Source organism: Notamacropus eugenii, chromosome 3 (genome assembly GCF_028372415.1).
Source record: "Notamacropus eugenii isolate mMacEug1 chromosome 3, mMacEug1.pri_v2, whole genome shotgun sequence".
NCBI lineage: Eukaryota > Metazoa > Chordata > Mammalia > Diprotodontia > Macropodidae > Notamacropus > Notamacropus eugenii.
In genome coordinates, this window is record NC_092874.1 from 352,136,674 (window position 1) to 352,164,065 (window position 27,392).

General features: G+C 36.2%; 1 protein-coding gene across 11 annotated transcripts in view; it reads left to right on the forward strand.

Moving 5' to 3' along the window:
• PJA2 (praja ring finger ubiquitin ligase 2) overlaps positions 1-27,392 on the forward strand; it is a 132,300-nt gene that overhangs the window by 19,818 nt on the left and 85,090 nt on the right. For 9 of the 11 annotated variants that reach the window (XM_072597249.1, XM_072597259.1, XM_072597253.1 and 6 more), the window contains one exon: positions 9,714-9,785. The exons of the other annotated variants lie outside the window; for them this stretch is intronic. The gene's annotated coding sequence lies outside the window, so the exon portion shown is untranslated. The remainder of the gene's footprint in view (positions 1-9,713; positions 9,786-27,392) is intronic. 11 annotated transcript variants of the gene reach the window in all.

Consider the following 27,392-nt stretch of genomic DNA (forward strand, 5'->3'; position numbering starts at 1 on the left):
TCAGTCAAATAAAGATTTTATAAAGTGACTTTTATAAAACATGGTTTCTTAAAAACCTGAGTTTCCCAATGCTATCATAAATGGAGGAACAAATTAACATTTTTTTTTAAGCATCAGTGCCTCTAAAATAAGCATATCAGTCTAGTGGTACACTAATTTTGAGTGAATCTCAAAATTAAGGCCCTAAGAAGGAAGAAAACTTATAGCTTTGTTTTGTAATTTAACATGGTTGAGGAGGAAGTGTCTAAAATTTTTCCTGGGACATTCAGAATTTAACCTTAGTCATGAGGCCAGCATCTTACTTGAGTATTTGAACATTTTTTTATTCATATATTACTGTTATATTCTGATGTCTCATGACCTTGAAGTGACTGTGGGTTCTTGAAAGCTTTTGCCTCCAAGAATGCAAGCTCTTCTAGCTTTTGCTGACGAGGCTTTACAGAAAGGTTGGTTGATGGATTGCACATCTTTTTTTTTTTTTTCTAGGACCATGCTACTTAAGGACAGAGGGACTCTTTGCCATATTATTAATCATTTTGAATTTTTAGGATATAGTACTGTTTACAGACTCAGAGGAATGTTCTCTACATCAGAGGAGGGAGTACTTATACAGTGAAATAAACAGATCCTTGAAATATACTTGGATAAGTCTGATTTCATTGATGGTGGGGCATATCCTTCATTGATACAACTTACAGATCTATCCATGCCATCTCATCCTGTGTGATTCTTGTTCATTTTAAAAAAATAAATCCTTGAAAGAAGATCTACCCAGCACAATGAACGTCCTTCAAATGTTTCGTGAATAGCGATGCAACACTTGGGACGTGTTGTTTGTTGCTCTTGCTATACTTTTTTATAGTCATGCGTGTTCTTAATGTTGCCTTTTGCATTTCTTTGCAAGTAGAAATTCCTATTCATATTATGCTGTAGCACACTTAGACACAATCTTTATCTTTCCAGTTGTACTTTGAGTCACCTGTAATTTTGATTCTTCTTACATGATGGTGTTCCAAGATTTTCAGTCATATAGTATCTGGCAGAATATTGATTTTCTTTTGAAACAGCTTTTTGAGCAGGTAGCAACTCATCAAAAGCAATGTGTAGTTTTCCAAAAGCAGTCTGTGATAGGGTCAGTATCTACCATGGTCTGTCCTTTGTCCATTCATTATCACTCCTAGCTCCCCCACGTAGGTTAAGCTAGTTTTTCCCCCCAGAAAAGACATTGAAGCTCATGTGGCTTCCTGGCAGTCTCCTGATCACCTAAGGTAATAAAAGAGGCTGCCTATGTGGAATAAAGGACTAAGTCATGATTTTGAATGGGGAGGAGAAAGGGCCACATATCTACCTGATACAAATTTTGTATTCTTGTTGATTGTTTTTTCTGTGTTCTGGCAAAGTATACTTCCTTTTGTTAACTAGTTGAATATATCCTATGAGCGTTTTTCATTTCATTCCTGTCTCAAACATGAGCTACCACACATGTATGGTCTAAGTCATATTAATTCAGTTTGTCCATTTGCAGTACCTGTCTTCCTGACGCACTCTCCCCTTTCCTGTTGTTGAAATAACTCAGTGAACTGCCCATTCAACTGTTTCTTATAATGTCAGTATTCGTTCTGTGTGTGTGTGTGTGTGTGTGTGTGTGTGTGTGTGTGTGAGTGTGAGTTCACCCATTCTCTTTTGTATTTCTCAGTGAGGAGGCCCTGAAATGTTAACAGGGCTTGATGTAACTAGCATTTCTTCAAATGGGAGTACCTGTTCATCCTCACTGTCTTGTAGAGATTTCATCTTCCATTTGAACTTTGCCCAAGATATGCAAACGAAGTCCTCAGGAGTCAGGATAACCATGATTCAACTCCCAACTCTGAAGTATACTAGTTGTGTTACCCTAGAGAATTCTCTTAATCTTTTGGTACCAAGATAATTCTCTAAGAGCATAAGTAATAGAGTATTTCCTGATTTTCATTGGTAGAGGGAATTTTGATAAATAACTACCTTCTGTTAGCTGGGTTATCCGCTAGATTCTGGAAATACAAAGACACAAAAGAAGCAGTCCTTACATGTGAAAAGTTCACATTCTTTTGGGGGAAATAACGTGCACATATAAGTATATACAAAATAAATATAAAATAATTTTGGAGGAAAGTGCTTTCAGTTAGAGACAAGAGGACAGGCCTCCTGTAGGATGTGTTATCATATATTATAATTATATTCTGATTTCTCATGACCCTGAAGTGACACTGGGTTCTGGTTTTTTGGGGGGAGGGAGGGGTCTTCTCTTCAAATTTGTTTATTTTTAATTTTCAACATTCATTTCCACAAGATTTTGAGTTCCAAATTTTCTCCCCATTTCTCCCCTACCCCTACCCCAAGACACCATGCATTTTGATTGCCCCTTCCCCAGTCTGCCCTCCCTTCCATCACACCTCACCCTTCCCTTATCCCCTCTTGTCTCTTTTCTCGTAGGGCAAGATAGATTTCCATACCCCATTACTGATATTTCTTATTTCCCAGTTGCATGCAAAAACAGTTCTCAACATTCATTCATAAAACTTTGAGTTCCAACTTCTCTCCCTTCCTCCCTCCCCACCCAACCCCACTGAGAAGTCAAGCTATTCAGTGTAGGCTATACATATGTAGTTATGCAAAAGACTTCCATAATAGTCATGTTGTGAAAGACTAACTATATTTCCCTCATCCTGTCCTGCCCCCCATTTATTCTATTCTCTTTTGACCTTGTCTCTCCCCAAAAGTGTTTACTTCTAATTATTTCCTTCTCCCATTTGCCCTCACTTCTAATATCCTTCCCACACCCCACTTATTCCCTTCTCCCTTACTTTCTTGTAGTGTAAGATATATTTTCATACCACATTGAGTGAGTATGTTATTGCCTCCTTAAGTCAGATGTGATTGAGAGTAAGCTTCACTTTTTCCCTCTCACCTCCCACCTTTTCCCCTCCATTGAAAAAACTTTTTCTTGCCTCTTTTATGAGAGATAATCTGCCCTATTCCATTTCTCTCTTTCTCCTCCCAATATATACTCTCTCACCACTTAATTTTATTTTTTTAGATATCATCCCTTCCTATTCAACTCACCCTGTGCCCTCTCTCTCTATCTGTGTGTGTGTGTGTGTGTGCGTGTGTGTGTGTGTATGTATAGATACATAATCCCTCCAGCTGCCTAAATACTGAGAAAAGTTTCAAGAGTTACAAATATTATCTTTCCATGTAGGGATGTAAACAGTTCAACTTTAGTAAGTCCTTTATGATTTCTCTTTGCTGTTTATCTTTTCACGCTTCTCTTGATTCTTGTGTTTGAAAGTCAGATTTTCTGTTCAACTCTGGTCTTTTCATCCAGAATGCTTGAAAGTCCTCTATTTCATTGAATGACCATATTTTCGTCTGATGTACTGTACTCAGTTTTGCTGGGTAGGTGATTCTTGGTTTTAATCCCAGTTCCTTTGACTTCTGGAATATCATCTTTCAAGCTGTTTGATCCCTGAATGTAGAAGCTACTAGATCCTATGTTATCCTGATTGTATTTCCACAATACTGAAATTGTTTCTTTCTGGCTGCTTGCAACATTTTCTCCTTGACCTGGGAACTCTGGAATTTGGCTGCAATATTCCTAGGAGATTTTCTCTTTCGATCTCTTTCAAGAGGCAATCAGTGGATTCCTTCAATATTTATTTTACCCTCTGGTTCTAGAATATCAGGGCAGTTTTCCTTGATAATTTCAGAAAGATGATGCCTAGGCCCTTTTTTCGAAAGAACTATTTTCTTCAGTGAGCTTTTGAAACTCCTTTTTCATTTGGCTAATTCTGCTTTTTAAAGCATTCTTCTCCTCATTGGCTTTTTGGACCTCTTTTGTCATTTGGGTTTGTCTATTTTTAAATACGTTATTTTCTTTAACATTTTTTGGGGTCTCCTTTAGCAAGTTTTCGTGGTTTTCTTGCATCACTGTAATTTCTCTTCCCAATTTTTCCTCCACTTCTCTTACTTGATTTTTAGAATCCTTTTTGAGCTCTTCCATGTCCTGAGACCATTGTGTATTTACTTTGGAGGTTTTGGATGCAGAAGCCTTGACTTTGATGTCTTCCTCTGATGGTATGCTTTGTTCTTCCTCATCTGAAAGGATGGAAGAAAATACTTGTTCGCCAAGAAAGTAACCTTCTATGGTCTTATTTTTTTTCCCTTTTTGGTGCATTTTCCCAGTCAGTTACTTGACTTTTGAATCCTTTGTCAAGTGGAGGGTATACTCTAGGGACCTGTAAGTTCTTAGTTCCTCCAAGGTGGCACAATCAAGGGAGAGGAGTTTACTCTTCTCTTGGCCTGCGCTGTGATCTGGGAGCAACCATAGGCTTTTCTGCCTGGGGTATGTGAGTAGAATTCCCTCTCTGGAGCCTCCAACAGCTCCACCAGGCCAATGCTCCTCCTCACCCCAGGACCACCACTTAGGGCTGAGACCCAGATCAGCTGCTTGATTGCCCCAGGGTCTTTAGGCTGAGGGCTCCTAAAATGGATGCAGCAGGGACCAGTGCCATCCTAGGACTGGGGCCATATCAAATTCCCTTCTCACCCAGGAGAAAGCACTTTCTCACTGACCTTTGGAACAGTCTTTGGCATTTGTGGGTTGAGAAATCTTGGAACTACAGCTGCTACCTGTGATTCCACACCAGTGCAGCTCAGTCAAGGCTGGGCTGTGCTCTGCCTTGAGCATGGTTCAATAGACCTTTCCTGTTGGCCTTTCAGGCTGTTTTGGGCTGGAAATCTCTTTCACTGTCATTTTGTGGCTTCTGTCACTCTAGAATTTGTTTAGAGTCATTTTTTGCAGGTATTTTATGGGCTATGGTGGGGAGAGCTAGAGCAGGTCCATCCTTCTACTCTGCCATCTTGGCTCTTCCCCCCTCTCCACCTTTCATTCAAGAATACAAGCTCTTCTGCCTTCTGCTGATAAGAGGCCTTACAGAAGGGTCAGTTGATGGACTGCACATCTTTTTTTTTCTAGGACCAGGCTACTTAAGGAACTGAATGAACTATGAATAAAGTCAATGATTCTAAGAGGCAGAGTTGAGGAAGGAATCATTCTGGACCTGGGGGATGGGGTGGGGCCTATCAGCACCAAGATGAGAGGTAGCATGTCTTGTATGAGGGCCATCAGTATAGTCAGTTAACAGTGTGTGAAGTCAAGTTATTGGGTAATAAGTCTGGAAAGGTGGAACAGAATCGAAAGAAGGAATTTAATTACCGAATAAGGAATTTGTTTGTAATCCTAGGGGAAATGGGGGATACTGGAACTTCTTGAGCAAAGTGTGACAAGCCCAGAATTGGCCTTCAAGGACTATCATTTTGGCAGTCATGGAGAATGGATTGGAGAAGGGATATATTTGAGGGAGGGAGAAGTCAGTCAGACATTATTAAGCACAGTATCAGGCACCCTACCAAGTGCTAGCAATGCAGAAGGAGTCAAGACAGCCTTTGCTCTCAAGGAGCTCCCAGTTGAACAGAGAAGACAACAAGCAGCAGATATGTACAGGATAAATAAAGAAATAAGACAGAGAAGACATTGGAATTAAGAGCAGTTGAGAAAAGAGAAGGGAAAGAATTCCATTCTTGGAAGATAGCCATCAAAAAAAACCAAGAGATAGAATGTCTTGTTCAAGGAATGGCAAGGAGAACAGTTTTCCTGGATGAAAGCCTATGTGGCAGAAAAGTTAGGGAGGTTTGGAATTAGGAGGTTATTAAGGACTTTGAATACCAAATGGAATTTGCATTTGATCCTGGAATCAGTTTATTTATGGGGAATTTATTGGGAGGGGGGGTTACATGGTAGGAATGGAGAAGAGAGAGGGTCTACCTACCTTCCTGTGCTTTAGGAAAATCACATTGTGGCTGAACAGAGGATGAATTGCAGTGGGGAAAGACTTGAGCCAGGCAGTTCCACCATTAAGCTATTGTTATAATCTAAGCATGAGTTAGTAGGCTATTATAGTAGTCCAATAGGCCTGAACTAACTTAATGTCCATATGAGTAGAGAGCAGGGAAGAGGTGAAAGAGATGGCACACAGGTGGAAATCACTAAGATTTGCAATTGGAGTGAGTGGGAATGAGGATGATTTAAGACTTTGAACATGTATGACTATATAAAGATTGTGGTATTCTTGACAGAAATACTAAAGCTTGGAAGAGGATGGGGAAGGATAATGGGTTCTGTTTTGAGTGTTTTTGAGTTTGAGATGCCTTCTGGATATATAGTTTAAAATGTCCAATAAGCAGTTATTAATGAGGGATTGGAGTTCAGGAGAGAAACTAAGACTGGACTTGTGATCATTGAAGCCTTGGAATCTGAAGAGGTCAACAAGAGAATGTGTATAGTGAAAGAGAATAAGACTGAGCTTTGCATATACTCCAGTTAATGGGTGGGATATGGATAATGATCTATCAAAGGATACAGAAGGAGTACTCAGACATAAAAGAACCAAGAGGGAACAGAAATACATAAAATGATCAGAAAAAAGTATATAGGAGAAGAGGGTGGTCAACTAGTTCAAAAGACAATCAGGGCTGTTTGACCTTGGCTAACTAGTGAAGGCGCAGGAAAGACAGGAGCTAGAGAGAAAAATATGGGTTAGTAATTAATATCTTTTTACAGCTAAACATAGATCCTGTTATTTATATCCAATCTTATTTGATACTTATTATATTTATACTTATGTTAGGCACTTATTAATATTAGCATTAGTGTCACTATTATAATTACTTGACTATTCTATTTACTATTCTGTTGATATTCTATTTCTAGTATTGTAGTTTTTTCCTGTTTTCAGAATAATAGTAAACACTGGTGAATGTTTAGTTTTTTATTTCAGATTACCTAAAGCAAAAAGTCTTCTACCAACATTTTGATAACATTATTGAGAGGAAACTAACCTACTTACTTTCTTTGTTGATATGATTTCTCCGTGTACTTTCAGATTTTGAGAACTATTTTTACAAAAGGAAATCTCTTAGAACCCAAACAAAAGTCATTGGGTAGCACGGACATCATACTTTCACGAAATTTTACTACTTACTAATCAAAAGGCTCTGGTATTTTTATGTCAATTGTTGATAGGAATTCAGTTTTTTCTTTTGTTATGAATAGTTATAAAAATTATCTAGGCTGTATGGAACACCAATTCTGTATTTCACATTTCCTTAAGAACTGGTGGGTTTAATTAAATAATCTTTGCTTTTTTGTTTGTTTGTTTTTGTCACTCAATAGATTTTACCCTGATGGATTTTTGGTTTGCGAATGGTCCAAGGGAGGCAGTTTTAGAATGCTAAGTTAGTGGTTTTTATCATTCACATAAATTTTTAGAGGAATCTATAGGCATTTGAAATATATTTTTCCTTTGGTTCATTATTTATGTAAGTAGTGATAGAAATGACAAAAGTAATAGATTTCTAATTATTGAACTTTTTTTATGTTTCATATTTTCATTACTTTACATTTCATATTTTCATGACTGTATATAAAATATGGCAATAACAAGAGTATAACCTGAAGTGAATTTTTATTTTATTTGCCTTTTAAAATTTTCTTTCCTCTTATTTTTGTGTTATCTTCTTGTTTTCCTATCATATTAGTTTCATTTATACCATTAATTTTTTTTACTGTAGCATTGGTGTGCTCATGTTTAGGAAATGATTTCTGGTTGGAAGGTAGATTAAAGATCATCTGATTCATGCATTCGTAATCTGAGGTCCATGAACATGGTTTTTAAACAATATTTTAACAAATGCATTTCATTATAATCGTTTCCTTTATAATCCTATGTGCTTTAATTTACAAATTTCAAAATACGATTCTGAGAAGTAATCCATAGACTTCACAGACTGACAAAGGGATCCATGACATTTTTAAAAGTACATGGACACACCAGGCCAGCCATGTCTTCATCCCTTTCCAGGCTACCCTTCAGACTCTCCTGGACTTTCTTTATAATGCCCCCAAAACCTCTTTCACCCCTGGACTTCATATGCTAGAAGTAACTCTTATATTGATGAATCTCCAAAGGTCTTCATAAGCTAGAACACTGGACTTCTCTGATGTATAATTTAATTTCACAACCATATGAGAAGGGAGATATGGCCAGACAGTGCTTTGTCAGTAAAAGATCTAGGGTTTTTAGTGGGCTATAAGCTCTGACTTACGGAGTTTATAGTTTTATCTATACTTTTTCCCTGATCAGACCATGTCTGTAGTATTCTCTTTAGTTCTAGGCACCATGTTTTAGGAATAACAGTGGCAGGTTAGTCAGTGACAGAGAGCAGCCAGGTTAGTGAAGGACCCTAAGAGTATTCCAGGTGAAGATTACTTGAAGCAACTCAAGGTTGCTTAGCCTGGATAAGAGAAGAAATGAGAGCAAACATGATAGTTGTCTTCAAATGGGTGAAGGAATGCAGGGTAGTAGATGGATTAGTTTTGTTTTGTTTGACCCCATTGGCCAGAACTAGCAGTCGCAGTAGAAGGAAAAATAATTTAGGGTTGCTGTAAGGAAAAACTTCCCTACCAATTAGAACAGTCATAAAGTAGAGATTGAATTGATTTAGGAAGTAGTCGTGCCGCCTTTCCAGAGGTCTTCATGCAAAGATTATTTGTTGTAAAGGGGACTTTTTTTTAGGTATGGTTTAGACCAGCAGTGAGGAACCTGTGGTCTGCTAGATCCTCACGTGCAGCCCTTTGACTGAATTCAGACTTCACAGAACAAATCCCCTTAACAAGCAAATTTCTTCTGTAAAACTTAGACTCAAAAGGTTGCACCCGAAGACCTAGAAGGCCACATGTGGCCTTAAGGCCATAGGTTCGTTGGACCTCTAGACTAAAATGGTTTCTAAAATCCATTCAGCTCTGAGATTCTGAATTTTGAGGAAATATGTCAGGTGGCAGATGAGCATTATTCTTATCCATTATTTTCTGTAATGTAACTTAGGAAGAAAACAAGGTGATTCTTTACATTTAACAGAGTAAATTTTGGTTCAGAATCTGATTTTAAAGTTTCTGTCTTACCATTTTAGATTTATAAAAATTATCCAAAAGAAATTATGAAGCAATTTCTAAAAGTGGAAGGTTTCTAGGAAATCACTTTACGTTAATGTCAAGTAGTTCACGCAGTGTATTTCCTTTTACCATGTTTTTGAAGCCTTTTCTTTTCAACTGTCTTGTGAGCTAGGTCATACAAATATTATAATCCCCATTGTACAGATAAGGAAACCAAACCTCCAAGTTTGTGATTTGCTAGTTGTTACATGTTAAGTATATGAGCCCAAATTTAAATTTAGGTTTATTGATTAAAAGTTTATTGCTCATGCTATCATACCATGCTACTGTATTTGGATGTGGTTTATGGAGGGGAGAGGAGATGCTAAAAGAATGTACATTTCTTTACTCTTTATCTTCTAAATAAATATTAGTCTTGAATTTTAAAGATATTTTGAATTGTGTATTTTTCATCAACCATCCCATGGCTGAATTCTTACTCTTTGGATCATGTGGTGACAAGAAAGGGAGCACTACTTTGGTGGAATAGCATATGGAATTGCAGGCAAAGTATTCAAGAAGAGATAAATAACTTCTTGAACTTGAACTTGAAACGTATACATATGAAAGTTGTAATATTTTCACTTTGCAGAACAGAATTTGATGGAAAATTTTAACTTCTTCCCAGGTACATTTAGACACAAGAAGGGTCAGCAAGACCAAGAAGGCTGTTCTCTTCCATAATAACTATACCCAGAAGGTAAGTTACATGTAATGCCATAGTTTCTTTAGTATTTATGGTCTCTGTGTTTTGATGACTTCACAAGTTTTATTTGTCACCTTACTCTTAACAAACAGTTGGTGGACAGATAGAGAGAATAGAAGATTTCACTATATTTTGTTTAACTACAAAGAAGTATTTAGGTAGGACAAAAATTTGATTACTTTCCTCCATCAAGTTATCTCTCATGCCTTTTTTTGTTTTTATATCTTTTTCATTTCTGAATGTATCCCTCCCTCATTCCCTACCCAGCAAATCTTCCCCTATAAAAAATGTTGAAAAGGAAAAAAAAGTTCAGAAAAACCATTGTATACTTAGACTGTTATCTGATGGTGTATGTGGTCTTCACACATATAATCCCTTACCTTTTACATAAAAGAGGAGCATTTTCTCAGTGTTTCTCTGAAACCACTCTTGGTCATTGTAATTAAATACTATTGTATTTCATTTAATTATTCTTTTTACAGTATTATTGTCATTGTTTATACTTTCCTGATTTTACTACTTCTCTTTGCATCAGTTTATATATCTTCATTCATTTCTCCAAATCCTTTACATTCATGTACTACACTTTGGTTAGCAATTCCTCAGTCAGTTTTCCAATGAATATATTAAAATCAAGATCCTTTGAAAGATGTAACAGCAAACAAATTTGTTCAGAGACCTTCTGATTATTATTAATCAGATGAGGTATGTAGCTGGGGGATGAGCTTACCAAGGTTTTTTCCCCACTGTTCAGAACTTTTTCTGATATGTTGTACTTATTTTTATCCAGGCAGTTTTTCTTAAATAGTCATTAATGAACATCCACATATAAAAATCCATATTCAACAAGAGCTGAGTTGGAAGGAAAATTTGTCATCCCCTGAAAACAAAGCATGAAATGACAGAAAATAATTTGCACAACATTTTTGTTGAAAAGTATCATTTATTTTTGGAGACGGAATTAGGTATAGTTACCTTACTTTGAGTAAATATTTAGGGTTGAGGCAAAAAAAAAAACCAAACCCAACTTTATCTCTCTAAGTGGAGGGAAAAGTTAGTAGACTTAATTTATGATTAACATACCAGTTATTTGAATTTGGGGGTGTGAAGTAATGAATAATTGTTGACCATATAAATACTGATTTTAAAATTAGCAGTGTGTGTGTGTGTGTGTGTGTGTGTGTGTGTGTGTGTGTGTGTGTGTTTGTGTGTGTGTGTGTGTGTAAGTAAGTAAAAGTATAACTACAAGTTTCTGCATCTGGAGCAAATAAACCTGAGTAAACATCTTAGGAAGACACCTTCAGATGTGATGATGGACAGTATTCTATAGGGGAGAGACAGTGAAAGATCCCAGGGTACTATTGGGAGGGTATATACCTTCCCCCCTACCCCAGTCAGACCATTTGATCACTTCCTCTGAAAACTAATTATTCATGATAGCAAGGTCTTAAGGTTATTTCTACAATAAGAAAGGTTATCTTCTTCAAGAAATCTGATTACTGTAATGGTGTAGTAACCCTTATAGCAAATAAGTGCTTTTCAGTAAGAGCCTTAAAGGTTCAAGTCAACTCCATATTTCCCCTTTTCCTTTTACCCTTTAGAATAACATGTCAGGGACATAATATCATGAAACGTACCTTAAAGATCATTTGTTCCACCTCATTGATGTTATAGAAGAGGAAACTAAAACCCCATATAGAGGAATCTCTTTGCCCAAAGCCAGAGGAAGACCCATTCAACTCTTATTGAAATGGAGGCTAAGCTGAGGTGAGTTAAATGGAGTTCAAATGGCATAGGTTGACTTGTAGTTAGGGCTGAAAGGAACATTGGAGACCACCTTGTGGAACCTCTTCCTTCTACAGAGTACGAATGAGGCCCAGAGTTGATGTTAGACTAGGAACTAGAATCCAGTTCTCCTAATTCCCAGTGAACACTCTTCCAGACAGGTTGTAGAAATTCGGTCTCCTTTGACATATGGGCATGTGAGGGCATTGACTATAACAATACTACCTGGTCTCATGAGTCAGAGATGCAGGACAATCAGTTAAGTAGAGAAAAGGACCTTTCACTTCTCCTACTTTTGATTAGGGACATTTTCCATAATAGTTTGAGAGCTTTTGTGGGTTATAGGAGGTTTTAAATGAACTTTAAAAGTTTACCCTACCCATTTCACTTCCAGTATTTGTCAGCAAAGGCTGCTCCAAATGAATGATTATGTGGCAAACCAATGTTCACACTACAGATGGGAATGAGAGAAAACCCACTTGTAAAATTTGTGTGTCACATTGAGAATTAAAGATATTCTTAACAGCTAGATGATATTGTGGTTCTCCAAGTCTGGACAGTTCTTAGGTTTGTGGTATGGCAGCCATCACTTTTTGTATTAGCTCCTGGCATTTTTAATATATTACTATGAAGAGTTCAATTATTTGAACTATTTAACCAAATACTTTTATTCTAAATAAACATGAAGTCAGTCCTATTAAAACATGTTGAGTGTGAATATTGTATTCTTAGCACAGTCACAACTGTGGATTAGTAGAAAGCATTGTTGTTGGAGTCAGAATACCTAAGGTTGAATCCTTGTTTTGCCACACGCTGGCAGAATAATTTAACCTGAGTCTCACTTTCCTTATCGGTCAAATAGTAATGTTTCCATTGGCTATATTACTCAGTTAATGTGAAGAAAGTACTTTTTAACCTTATGGTACTCTGTAAATGTAAGTCATGACAGGTTACTTGTGATATTCTAATGAGAATATGCAGAATGAGAAAAAATATGCAGTGGTCTCAGGCCATGGAAGAGCTCAGAAAGGATTTTGAAAATCAGGTAAGCGAGGTGGAGGGGAAATTGGGAAGAGAAATGAGAGAGATGCAAGAAAATCATGAAAAGCAAGTCAACAGGTTGCCAAAGGAGACTCAAAAAAATGCTGAAGAAAATAACACCTTTAAAGATAGACTAACCCAAATGACAAAAGAGGTCCAAAAAGCCAATGAGAAGAAGAATGCTTTGAAAAGTAGAATTGACCAAATGGAAAAGGAGGTTCAAAAGCTCACTGAAGAAAATAGTTCTTTAAAAATTAGAATGCAACAGATGGAGGTTAATGACTTTATGAGAAACCAAGAAATCACAAAACAAAACCAAAAGAATGACAAAATGGAAGATAATGTGAAATATCTCATTGGAAAAACCACTGACCTAGAAAATAGATCCAGGAGAGATAATTTTAAAATTATTGGTCTACCTGAAAACCATGATCAAAACAAGAGCCTAGACATCATCTTCAAAGAAATTATCAAGGAAAACTGCCCTGATATTCTAGAACCAGAAGGTAAAATAGAAATGGAAAGAATTCACCTATCACCTCCTGAAAGAGATCCCCAAAGGAAAATCATAGGAATAGTGTAGCCAAGTTCCAGAGTTCTCGTTTTAAGGAGAAAATATTGCAAGCAGCAAGAAAGAAACAATTCAACTATTGTGGCAGTACAATCAGGATAACACAGGATTTAGTATCTTCTACACTAAGAGACTGAAGGTCTTGGAATATGATATTCCAGAGGTCAAAGGAGATAGGATTAAAACTAAGAGTCACCTACCCAACAAAACTGAGTATAATACTTCAGGGGAATAAATGGAATTTCAATGAAATAGAGAACTTCCAAGCATTCTTGTTGAAAAGACCAGAGCTGAATAGAAAATTTGACTTTCAAATACAAGAATCAAGAGAAACATGAAAAGGTAAACAGGAAAGAGAAGCCTTAAAGAACTCATTAAAGTTGAACTGTTTACATTCCTACAAGGAAAGATGTTACTTGTAACTCATGAGACCTTTTTCAGTATTAGGGTAGTTAGAGGGAATATATACATGTAGGTATGTATGGATATGCATGTATATATTATATATGTGTAGACATGTATATGTACATGTGTGTATGTGTATATACATATATATGTACATAGAGGGCACAGGGTGAGCTGAATATGAAGGGAGAATAAAAAAATAAAATTTACTGTGGAATGGAATCTACTAGGAGTACAAGAAAGGGAGAGGAAGAATGTAGCAAATCATCTCACATAAAAGAGGGAAGAAAGAGCTTTTACAGTGGAGGGGAAAAGGAGGGAGATGAAAGGAAATAATTGAGCCTTACTCTCATGGGATTTAGCTTAAGGAGGGAATAGCACACAGTCAATTGGAAATCTATTTTACCTTGCAGGAAGGCAAGGGGGAAGGGGATAGGAGAAGGAAGATAAAAGAAGAGACAGCAAATTGGAGAAAGGGGTAATCAGAAATAAACACTATTGTGGGAGTACAGGTCAAGGAAGAGAATGGAATAAATGAAGGGCAGGATAGGACAGAGGGAAATGTGTTCAGTCATTTGCAACATGACTATTATGGAAGTGTTTTGCATTGTTATGCAAAAATTGCCTATATTGAATTGCTTGTTTTCACCCTGAGAGTGGATGGGGAGGAAGGGAAAGAATACGAAACTCAAAACTTTAAGAATGAATGTTAAAAATTGTTTTAGTATGCAACTGGAAATTAAGCTATACAGGCAATGGAGTATAGAAATCTATTTTGCCCTACAGGAAAATAGAGGGAAAGGGGGATGGAAGAAGAGTGGGTAATAGAAGGGAGGACAGACTGGAGGAAGGGGTCGATGGGGTGCATGCTGTCCTGGGGTGGGTGGTGGGGAGAGATGGGAAGAAAATTCTGAATTCAAATTCTTATAGAAGTGAATGTTAAGAATTGAAAATAAGCAAATTATATATTTTTTAAAAAAGTTCAAGTCCTTTTTCTGTAACCCTGATTCTCATTTCCCAAATGGTAAAATTTTAAAAATGGAAATAATAATAGTATGTACCTCATAGGGTTGTGATGCTCACATCAGATAATGTATATAAAGTACTGTGTAACTTTTCCCTTCCTCCCACACACATACACAGAACTTTTAAGAGGTACCTAGGTAGAACGTTGGCTAGATTTTTGGACTTTAGGTCCAAAAGCCATGAGATCAAATCTTGCCTAAGTCACTTACCAGCTATGTGAACCTGGGTAAGTCAGTTAACTTAATTTCTCTTAGTTTCATTTTCTTGATTGGTAAAATGGGGGCAATAATAGCACCTGCCTCACAAGTGAGAAAAGATGTGTAAAATGCTTTGAAACTTCTGTGAGATAGAGTAATATATGTATATATATATATATATATATATATATATATATATAGTGTTTTGTATATATACATATGGATTATTATGATTATTGTCTCTTTTCATTCTTAGTTTTCCTTGCTTTCTGGACAACTTCGCTGTTCAGATGCCATAACTTTCCCTGTTATGCCTCTTAAATCATTGTTTTTTTCATTTCACTTCAGGGAAAGAAGATATCCAGGATTAGGGTGAAAAGAGAGTGATAAAGAAAACATCCCAATTGAAAAAGAATTTTTATTTACTTACCGATTCATATTTTGAAAAGCCTAAATTGCATAAACACCTAGGAATGATACTAGTTGGAGTTGTAGAGTCTGGAAATTTCAAAAGAAAAATAAATAAGTCCATAATAGAGCAAGTGTATGTATCAACATTGTTTAAGTAGGCCAGCTCCTGAAAGTATGGTCCTTGGATTTAATCCACCTAAACTATACTCCTCTCTTTTTTTTAACTCACATCTATTTCGCAGGACAATGAGGACTTTGAAGATCTAGAGATGAGGAGGGAGTTAAATAGTAACACCAGTCATTTATTATGTCATTTTAAAATAATATTTTTATGTAAGTTGCTAAATATTTTGGAAAATAGGAATTAAAGCATTTAATTTAATCATTTGCATTGTGTACTGTTTCCAAAGCATTTTGCTTACAGTAGCCCTATAAAAGAAACTGTATAGACATTTTTAACCATATTTTACAGATTTGGAAAAGGAAAAAGAACCCTCAGAGAAATTTTGTCAAGTAAGCTGAGACTGAAAATGCAGACCTGACTTCCATAGCTAGTGATCTTTCCATTGCACCAAATAATTTTATTATGATATAGCACTTTAAAAATGATGTTGAGTATCAGAAATTTAATTTAATTTATTTCCTTTTTTACATTTTTATTTTATTTTTTCTTAATTACATGTGAACAAAAAATTTTTAATATTCATTTTTAAAATTTTGAATTTGAAATTCTCTCTCCCCTTCCCTTCACTGCTGCTTGAGAAAGCAAGCAGTTTGCTATAGATTATATATGTGCAGTCATGCAAAACATTTCCATATTAGCCATATTGCAGGCAGAAACAGACCAGAAAAACAAGAATAATGAAAAAAGTATGTTTCAATCTGTATTCAGATACCATCAGTTCTTTCTCTGGAGATGGGAGAGAATTTTTCCTTACAGGTCCTTTGGGATTTGTTTTGGATCATTGTATTTGCTGAGGATAGCTAAGTCATTCACAGTTGATCATCATATGGTATTGTTGTTGCTGTGTAATGTTCTAGTTCTGCTCATTTCACTTTGCATCTGTTCATACAAGTCTTCTCAGGTTTTTCTGAAGTCATTCCCCCATTGTCATTTCTTATAACACAATAGTCCATCACTATCATGGACCACAGCTTTTTGGCCATTTCCCAGTTGGGCATTCCCTCAATTTCCAAGTCTTTGCCACCACAAAAAAAGAGCTGCTATGAATGTTTTTGTACATATAGGTCCTTCTTTTTCTTTGATTGTGGTATTACTAGGTCAAAGGGCATGCACAGTTTTATAGTCCTTTGGGCATAGTTCCAAATTGCTCTCCAGAATGACTGGATTAGTTCACAATTCCACCAACAATGCATTGTTATCCCAATTTTTCCACATCTTCTCAAAACTTCATATCCATCTTTTTCATATTAGTCGATCTTATAGGGGGGAGATGGTACCTCAGAGTTGTTTTAATTTGCATTTTTCTAATCAAAAGTGATTTAGAGCATTTTATCATATGACTAGAGATAGCTTTGATCTTCTCTTATGAAAACCACCTGTTCATATCCTTCATATCCTTTGATGATTGATCAATTGGGGAATCACTAGTATTCTCATAAATTTCCATCAGTTTTCTATATATTTGAGAAGTAAGGCCTCTGGCAGAGAAACTGGCTGTAAAAACTTTTTTCCAATTTCTCATTTCCATTTTAATCTTGGTTGCGTTGGTTCTGTTTGTGCAAAACCTTTTCAATTTGATGTAATCAGAATTATCCTTTTTATGTCACTTAATGCTATATCTCATTTGGTCATAAATTCTTCCCTTATCCATAAATGTGACAGGTAAATATTCCATGTTCCTTTAATTTGCAAGTAATATCATCCCTTATATCTCAGTCAGAAACCCATCTTGATATGTTGTGTGAGATATTAGTCTATGCATAGTTTCCAGTTTTCTCAGAAATTTTTGTCAAATACTGAGTTTGCATCCCAAAATCTTCAATCTTTGCATTTATCAAACGCTGAATTACTATGGTTATTTAATTCTGTGTTTTGTGTATCTAATCCATTCTACTGATCCACCACTCTGTTTTTTAGCAAGTACCAGATTGTTTTGATGATTACCTCTTTGTAAAATAATATGAAATCTGGTACTTCTAAGGCACCTTCTTTCACATTTTTTCATTGATTCTCTTGATATTTTTGACCTTTTGTTTTGTTCCAGGTGAATTGTTATACTTTTTTCTAGGTCTATAAAGTAATTTTTTATTAATTGATTGGTATGGCACTGAACAAGTAAGTTAATTTAAGTAAAATTGTCATTTTTATTATATTGGCTCAGCCTAGCTATGAGTAATATATAGTTCTCCAGTTGTTTAGATCTCTGCTGTTCAGATTTGCCATAACTTTTCTCCCAAGAAGCAAGCGTCTTTTAACTTCATGGCTGCAGTTACTCTCTACAGTGATCTTTGAGCCCAAGAACATGAAATCTGACTCTGCTTCCATTTCTTTTCCCTCTATTTTGCCAAGAAGTGATGGGACCAGTTGCCAAGATCTTAATTTTTTTAATGTTAAGCTTCAAGCCAGCTTTTATACTCTTCTCTTTCACTCTAATCAAGAGGCTTCTTAATTCCTTTTTACTTTCTGCCAACAGAGTGGTATCATCTGCATATCTAAGATGGCTGATATTTCCCATAGGCAACCTTAATCCTAGATTTTGATTCATCCAACCTAGCATTTCACATGGTGTACTCTGCACATAAATTAAATAGGGTGATAATATACAGCAGAGGTTTCCAAATTTATTTGGCCTCCTGTCCCCTTTCTTAAAAAAAATCACTCAGAATCCTCCGTCCCTAGAAATCTACTTTCTTCAACCCTTTAAAGTTTCTTTTTTGAAATTTGCATCCTTTACAAAAATGTAAAATTTTAAAAATAATGCATCTTAAATTTAATAATTTATTGTAAATTTGTGGGTTTTTTCCTTCATTGAAATTTTGGTGACACAGTATTACATCATGTAACTATCATATTGTATTATAATGTGAACAAGCTATTACATGCACATATTCCTGCTGATGCATACTGGACTTCCCAACAATGTGTGGCACAGAAGCCTACCAACATTTGCTTGTTAAAGACCTGTCAGCAGATTTGATCACTGATTAGTAACTTGCATTTTGTGTGTTTATTTGGTAAATAAGATTATCACAAGGACTTTAACTGTTATGTAACATATGAAACATGTATGAATGTTTTTTTTCAAAATTTTCTTAGCTTCTCTTTCTTTCCTTATGCTTCTACCACCTCCTTGCTTTTATTCAACACCCCCAATTCCATCTGAGGCTACTGCTGCTCCCCTGGATCATTCCAGCACCCTCCCAGAGGGCAATATCACACCCACTTTTGGAACCTATGAATGTAGACAACCTCATAGTACTCTTCCCATCATCAACCAATCAGTTATTCCATGTTCAGTTCTAACAGTTGCTTCTTGACCCACATGTAGGTTCCTTACTTGTAGACAAGTAAGATGATCTGCTACTCCCATTTCTTTGAGGACTTGTCACATTTTGTTGTGATCCAGTTCATCCAAGGCTTTAGAGTAGTCAATGAAACAGAAGTAGATATTTTTTTCTGGAACTCCCCTGCTTTCTCCATAATCCAGCAGATATTGACAATTTGGTCGCTAGTTTCTCTGCTTCTTCTAAAACTAGCCTGCTCCTCTGGTGATTCTCAGTTCTTCTGTTACCAAAGCCTACCCTGCAGAGTCTTAAACATAACCTTGCTCGCATGCGAATTGTATTGATGCAATTATTCTTCCATTTGAACGTTCTTTGGCGTTGCCCCTCTTTAGAATTGGGACATAAATTGATCTTTTCCAATCCAGTGGTACTGCTGTGTTTTATAAATTTGCCAGCATATTGGGTGCAACAATTTAATAGCATCATCTTTTAGGATATTAAATAGCTCACTTGGTATTCCATGACATTCACTACCCTTATTGTTAGCAGTGTTTCCTAATGCACTTGATTTGATTGTCTAGGATATCTAGTTCTAAATCAGTAATCATACTATTGCGGTTATCAGTGGTGTTAAAGATCTTTTATAATTCTTCTGTGTATTCTTTCCATCTGTTCTTAATCTATTCTGCTTTAATTAGGTCCCTACAATTTTTACCTTTTATCATGTCCATATTTTCATGTAATATTTCCTATATCTAATTTTTTTGAAAAGATCTTGTTTTTCCCATTCTGTTGTTTTCTTCTATCACTTTGTGTTGCTGATTTAAGGAAACCTTTTCTCTCCTTGCTGTTCTCTAATTCTTCATTCATTTGGGTATATCTTTCCCTTTCTCCTTTGCTTTTCACTTTCCATCTTTTCTTAGTTATTTGTAATGCCTCTTCAGACAGCCATTTTGATTCCTTGCTCTTCTTTTTCTTTGGTATCCTTTTTTTCCTGACTTCTGTGCAATATTGTGAGCCTCTGATCATTGTTCTTGAGACAGTCCATCTACCGGATTTAATCCCATAAATCTATTTATCACCTCTACTTCATATGTATGAGGGATGTTATTTAGGTTATATCTGTATGGTCTGATGGTTTTCCCTGCTTTCTTCAATTTAAGTCTGAATTTTTCAGTAAGAAGCTCATGATCTGATCCACATTCAGCTCCACATCTTGTTTTGCTTTCTATATAAAGCTTTTCTATCTTTGGTTGTAAAGTTTATAATCAATTTGATTTTGATATTGACAATCTCTTGTTGTCTATGTGTAGAGTTGTAGCCTTTTGAGTTGTTGAAAGAATGTGTGCTATGACCAGCAAATTATCATGACAAAACTATTTCGTCTTTGCTATACTTCATTTTGTGCTCCAAGACCAAACTCGCCAGTTTTTTCAATTGTTTTGATTTCTTACTTTAGCATTCCAATTCCCTATGATGAATGTGACTTTTTTTTTGGTGTTCCTTCTAGACGATGTTCTAAGTCTTCATAAAACTGCTCAGCTTTGGCCTCAGTGGTTGAAGTATTCATTTGTATTACTGTAACCTTGAATGGTTTGCCTTGGATTTAGACATATATCATTCTTTCATTTTTGAGATTATACCCCACTACTGCTTTTCTCATCCTTTTATTGTCTCTGAGGACTATTCCATTTCTTCTAAGGGATTCTTGCCTGTAAAAATATACGTAGTGGTCCCCTGAGTTAAATCCATTGATTTCCTGTCCGTTTAAGTTTATTGACAACCAAGATGTCAACGTTGATCACATTCAGCTCACCTTGGTTTATAGATCTTATATTCCAGATTTCTATGCAATAGTATTGGAGCCACTAGTAGCTGTTCTCCACTCTTCCCTAGTAACATGTTGGACACCTTCTGACCTGAGATACTCATCTCTTGATGTCATATCTTTTATCATTTTAATACTATCCATGGGGTTTCCTTGGCAGAAATCCTGAAGTGGTTTGCCACTTTCTTCCCCAGTGGATCACTTTTTATCTGAACTCTCCATTAAGACTTTGTCCATCCTAGGTAACCCTGCACGCCATAGCATGCACTTCCCTTGCCACAGCCATGTAGTGATCTAGGAGAGGAATTATGCCAATATTGAACCAGCCCTGCAATCCTGGCATTAATTCCAGCTGTTCAAAGTATATGATCTTTGTGACATATTGCTGTAATATCCTTACCTAGTATTTTAAGTTCTTATATCAATAATCATTGAAAAGCTTGGTCTTTGGTTTTGTTTCTCTGTTTTTGCTTTTATTGGTTTAGATAGCAGCAACATACTTATGTCATAAAAGGAATTTTTTAGGACTCCTTTTTTGCCTATAGTTCCAGAAAGTTTATAAAGTATTGGAATTAGTTGTTCTTTAAATGTTTGGTAGAAATAACTTGTGAATCCATCTGTTCCTGGGAATTTTTTCTTAGGGGGTTCATTTATAGCTTGTTTGTTAGTTAATTCAGCCTTTTCATTTTTGATATTGGCAATTTGGCTTTCTTTCCCTTTAAAATCAAAACCAGTGGTTTATTTTATTTTTTTGTCCATAAAACTAGCTTCTAGTTATATTTTTTAGTTCAGTAGTTTTCTTTCAGTTTTATTAATATCCCCTTTGATTTTTAGGATCTCCAATTTGATTTTTAATTGGGAATTTTAAATTTTTTAATAGTTTTTTTTTAGTTCCATGTCCAGTTCATTAATCTGCTCTTTATTTTATTGATGTAAGTAAGCATTTAGAACCAGAAAATTTCCCCATAAGTACTGCTTTGGATAATCGCATGAATTTAGTTTCACTGCTGTCATTCTCTTTAATAAAATTATTATTTCTGTGATTTGTTCTTTGACCAATTCATTCTTTAGGATTAAATTATTGTTTCCAAGTAATTTTTAATCCATTTTTCATGGTCTTGTATTGAATATAATTTTTATTGTGTTATGATCTGAAAAGGATGTATTTAATTTTTCTGCTTTTATGCATTTGATTGTTAGGTTTTTATGCTCTAAAACATGGTCAGTTTTTATCAAAGTTCCATGTACTTCTGAGAAAAAGGTATGTTCCTGTTTTTTCCCATTCAGTTTTCTCCAGAGGTCTTGTTATACTGAGCTTTATAATATTCTACTCTGCTTAACTACTTGTTTATTTTATGATTAGACTTATCTAGTTCTGAGATGGGAATGTTGAGGTACCCCATGAGTGTAGTTTTACTTTCTGTCTCTTCCTGTAACTCATTTAACTTTTCCTTTAAGAATTTGGATGCTTTGCCATTTGTCGCATGTATGTTTAGTACTGATATTACTTCATTGCCTGTGGTTTAGCCAAATGTATGTTTCTTGCTTATCTCTTTTAATTGGGTCTATTTTTGCTTTTGCTTTCTCTGAGATCGTGATTGCTGTCCCTGCTTTTTTTTCCCACCTCAGCTGAAGCATATTACCTTCTGCTCCATCCCCTTACATTTACTCTGTGTGTATCTCTATTCCAAGTGTATTTCTTGTAAAGAGCATATTGTTGACTTTTAATCCATTTTTCTGTCCACTTCCATTTAATGAGTCAATTCATCACAAAACATTCAGTTATGATTATTAATTGTATATATCCCTCTATCTTATTTTTTCCCAGCTTATCTTTCTCTCTCTTTCCCTTATACCGTTTTTTGTCTGTTTTGCTTCTGACCTTAATTTACTGCCTCCCTTAATCCACCCTCTCTTCTCTCAGACCCCTTCTCTTTCTTTTATTTCCCTCCCCTCCTACCTCTCTGTAGGGTTAAATAGATTTCTATTCTAAGTATGTATGTTATTTCCTCTTTGAGCTGATTCTGTTGAGACCAAGATGCAAGTATTGCCTGCTACTCCCAGCATTTCCCCCTGAAGCTTTCTTTTCTGCCTCTTTTATATAAGGTAATTTTCCCTGTTCTTCACCCTTTCCTCTTCTCCCAGTGCATCTGTCTTTCCCTTCCCTTAATTGTATCATTTTGAAATCATCCCATCATAGTCAACTCACTCCTGTGTACTCTATGTATACTCCTTCTAGCTTCCCTAATAATCAAATTTTTAGTATTTAATTATCATTTGTATAGGAATATATATATGTATATCATGTATGTGTAAACATTCCCTTATGATTTCTCTTTCATTTTTACCTTTTAATGCTTCTCTTTAGTCTTGTATTTATTTGAAAGTCAGATTTTCTATTCAGCTTTGGTGTTTTCATCAGGAGTGCTTAAAAGTCCTCTATTTCATTAAATATTCATTTTTCCTCTGAAGGATTATACTCAATTTTGCTGAAAAGATTGTTCTTGCTTGCAATCCTAGTTCCTTTGTCTTCTGGAATATCATATTCCAAGCCCTCTGATTCTTTAATGTAGAAGCTGATAAATCCTGTGTAATCCTAACTGTGGCTCCATATTTGATATTGACCCTGATAATCAGTACCTAATCCTTCACCTATTATCTACTCTGAAGTTTTTGTTTTTATTTTATGCCCTGCTTTGAACACTTTTTGGCTGCTTACAACTTTGTCTTCTTGACCCGAGAGTTCTAGAATCTGGTTGTAATATTCCTGGGAGTTTTCATGTTTTAATCTCAGGAGGTGATCAGTGGATTTTTTTCAATTTCTATTTTAACCTTTGGTTTAGGATATCAGAGCAGTTTTCTCTGATTATTTCTTGTAATATGATGTCCAGGCTCTTTTTTTTTTTTTTTTTTTTTTAAATTATAGCTGTCAGGTACTCCAGTAATTCTTAAATTATCTCTCCTAAATCTGTCCCCAATTCAGTTGTTTTGTTTTTCCAACAGGATATCTCACATTTTCTTGTATTTTTTTCATTCTTTTGATTTTGATTGTTTCTTGGTGTCTCCTGGAGTCATTGGCTTCCACTTGCCCGATTGTAATTTTTAAGTAATGATTTTCTTTAGTGAGCTTCCCATTTGTCCAATTCTACTTTTTAAGGGATTATTTTGTGAATTTTTGTACATCTTTTCCTTTTTGACCAATTCTGCTTTTTAACACTTTCTTGTCTAAAGTAGTTTTTTGTGCCTCTTTTATCAAGCTGTTGTTTATTCTCTTCATAATTTCTGGTATCACTTTCATTTCTTTCCCCAATTTTTCCTCCACCTCTATTATTTGATTTTAAAAATCCTTTTTGAACTCTTTCAGGAATTCTTGTTGGGTTTGTATCTAATACAGATTTTTTCCTTTAGTCATTTTTTTCTTCTGGATTTTTTTTATTTTCCATATAATACTCTACTGACTATAATAGTTTCTTTTTGGGTTATTTGATCATTTTTCCAGCCTATTTCTTGACTTTTAACTTTATGTTAAAGTTGGGCTCTGTTCCTGGGGTGGAGGAAACACTGTCCCTAATTTCAGGCCTTTCTTGCCTTTCTCTTAGGCTCTAATGAATTTGGAGGGGAGAATAACGCTAATGACTTTGCACAGCTCTGCCTCACTTAAATCCAGTTCACTTGCAAGTCAAGACATCACCCTCCTGATGTCATTGTTTCTCTTTGAAAATGAAGGACCAACAAAAACAATAAAAACAACAGGTCTATCAGAGATAGTTCTAGAGGTCTTTAGTTTTCAGTCTTTCCAAGGTGATATCTTTTAAGGAGAGGTGAGATCTCTGCTTTCCTGGTCTGTACTCTGGTCTTTTCCCAGGAAGGGACACTATTTCCTTGCATCCACCAGTGCTGACATTGCTACAGGTCCCCTACTCTCTTGTAGCCACAATTGCTAGTGCTTTCCTCTGTCTTAGTATTGAGACCAGGGTACCTACTCTCCCTCATTAGTGATCACAAGCACTCCTCTCCCCTCTGGAACCATAACTTGGGCCCTGCTCCCCCATGGTCAGGGCATTGCTGTTTTTGTTTTGTTAGGACCCAGAACTGAGTATGGGCAATACATCAGGATCCTGAACCCAGTGCTAGCAAAGGGTCCTCTCCAATCTCCTTCTAAGCAGTTCTCTGTTTCCCTCTCCCCCTCCCCCTGTCTGTGGCCTGAGAGCTCCTGAAGCTGCTGCTGCCACCATTGTAGCCTACCACAAAGAGACCAAATATGAGGTCATCATAACAGACAGGGAAGTCTGTTCCAAGAGACTTTACACAGAGGCTGTCTGGGATATGAAAATAGGACAGCTAAGGCCAGAATAGAGGTAGAGGGTGGGATGAGGATCAGAGCTCACATAATCTGGCAGGGGTGCAGGGAGGTGGGCAAAACTTAAGTGACTTGCCTAGGGTCACACAGCTAATAAGTGTCTGAGGCCAAATTTGAACTCAGGTCCTTCTGACTCCAGGACCAGTGCTCTCTATCTATTGCCCCACCTAGTTACCAGCATTTTGTCACAGACATTAATGTGTCAAATTATGGAATGTTACAGTCTCCATGTTACAGGTTATAGTGTATATGAGCAGGATATAACATATAATAAGGAATTTTGTATTCTATGACAAGACGGAGTAAAAGTGTGTGTGTGTGTGTGTGTGTGTGTGTGTGTGTGTGTGAAATGTCTGAGCAAAAACAATGATTAATTGGTCATGTTGCAAGGGAAGAAACAATGGAGATAGTCATCATTAAGTGACAGAATTTGAGAGATGGAAAGAAAATCTTTGAGTCAATTAGGACCACTCAATTTTCTGCCTTTGAACTTTATTCTACCCTTGTGCTCTCCGGTCTGAAAAACAGTTTTTTATACCTTTCTCTGAATTTTAACCCACTAAACCAGGATACTGTATTCCACCATTAAGTCCAGTCTCCCTGGTCATTTCTATCCTGTTTGACTATTGATTCAGTTTTAGCAGATTGCACTTAATTAAAATATTTTCCAGCACCAGCCAGAAGAAATATTTAGAAAAGTTCTGAGTCTGAAATACCAGTTACCTCACCTACTTTGAATGAATCAGGTGGAATCAGTCTGTATAATATATATCACCTCTTTCTCCTGTCTCCTCTCTGGGTTCAGTACTTTCAGTCTTCTCAAAAACTCATCTATGCATCCTAACATCTGTCTTCTCTACACCTCTTCATCCCCTTATTTCTCAAAAAAGAACCAGAGCTGAAGCATTGGGCACCTCAGAAGGTCTACTTTTGGAAGGATGAGAAGTAGTAAACCCAGCCAAAGGTGTGGGGCTCAAACTTTCCTAGGTGTTGCATATATAGATGGAAAGCTAGAAAGTTGACCCACAGTTCCAGGGCTCAGTTACCTCCCTCTTCACCATAAGATGAAGTGAAAATCCAGAAAACCAAATAGTTCCCAGTATCCTCTTAAATTTTCCTTCCAATATAGTGAAAAGTAGCAATATATCCTTGGGGAGTACCACTCAAAGATTCCTTTCAGTTGTAGGTGTAATGATCAAAAAAGATGGTTTAAAAATCTTTTCTTTTGACTATAGTGGGTAATTTGTCACAATTTCACAGTGTGAAAAGAACAGGTCACAGGAATTTGACAACAAAGTGGTGATGTCACCAGTGGGAGGGGCTATTTGGACAGTGGAGGAGACTTGACAATAACCTCACATATGGGTAGTATCTGGGGTGGGGCCAGTTACATCATAGTATGGGTGGGGTTTGAATTTAATAGATGGTTATAGAAGGGGCTTTAGCATTTTGACGGGTAGTGAGTATAGCTTCTTACTACTAGCAGATTTAAATGTAACTAAAAGCAGCATAAGTCAAATGGAACAGGTTGTACTGAATGGGAGTTATATGTCTGTCTGTATTGCCTTCTGCTGTCTGTTTGGTATCTGTAGCATTTTTTTCCACCTGTGAAGTCAAAAACTTGTAAACTTAATCAGCTTTTCATTAGTATCTTTTCATTTCTGAGGGTTTGTAGTTTATTTCATACTTTGGTGCAGTAGATCTTAACATAAGATTTAGAACAGGAAGAGAGGTTAAGGTAATCAAATCTAGCTTCATTGTTTTGTTCAGTTTTTAAGTCACGCCCAATTCTTTCTGACCTTATTTGGGGTTTTCTTGGCAGAAATACTGGAATGGTTTGCATTTTCCTTTACCAGCTCCTTTTACACATGAGAAAGGAACCTGAGGCAAACAGAGTTAAGTGAGTTGCCCAGGATCACACAGCTTATACTTATCTGAGGCTGTATTTGATCTCAGGAAGATGAGTTTTCCTCAGCACTATATCCACTGCTACATCTAACTGCCTTTCATTGGTTTACAGATAAGGAAACTAAGGTTCACAGAGATTAAATGATTTGTCCAACCTACACAGGTGATAAATAACAGATCCAGGAGTCAAACCTAGGTCTTCTGATTCCACTGCCAGACTATTGGCATAAATCATATTGCTCCATAGTAAGAAATTTGTCCTCTAACAGAGTTCACTGACAAAGTAGTGATGTCACTACAGTTATTACTAGATTCTCCTCCCATTTGAAAAGATAATCTGTCCTGCACATCTGGACTGGTACTACAAGTCTAAGCAACCAGATTTATAGCCAATGAACAAATGTGAGAAATGATTTTAACTGTATAAGTCTATAAGTAGCTGTCCAAAGTAGATAGTCTCCCTTGAGCTCTTGGAGTATTTATTATGTTTGCTTTAGCAAGTGAGTGTTGAAAGATAAGAATACTAAATTAAAATGAAATGGTGATTTGAACAGTTATGAAACAGACGTGGTTTGTTGAGAAAAATGCCTTAGAATGAGTC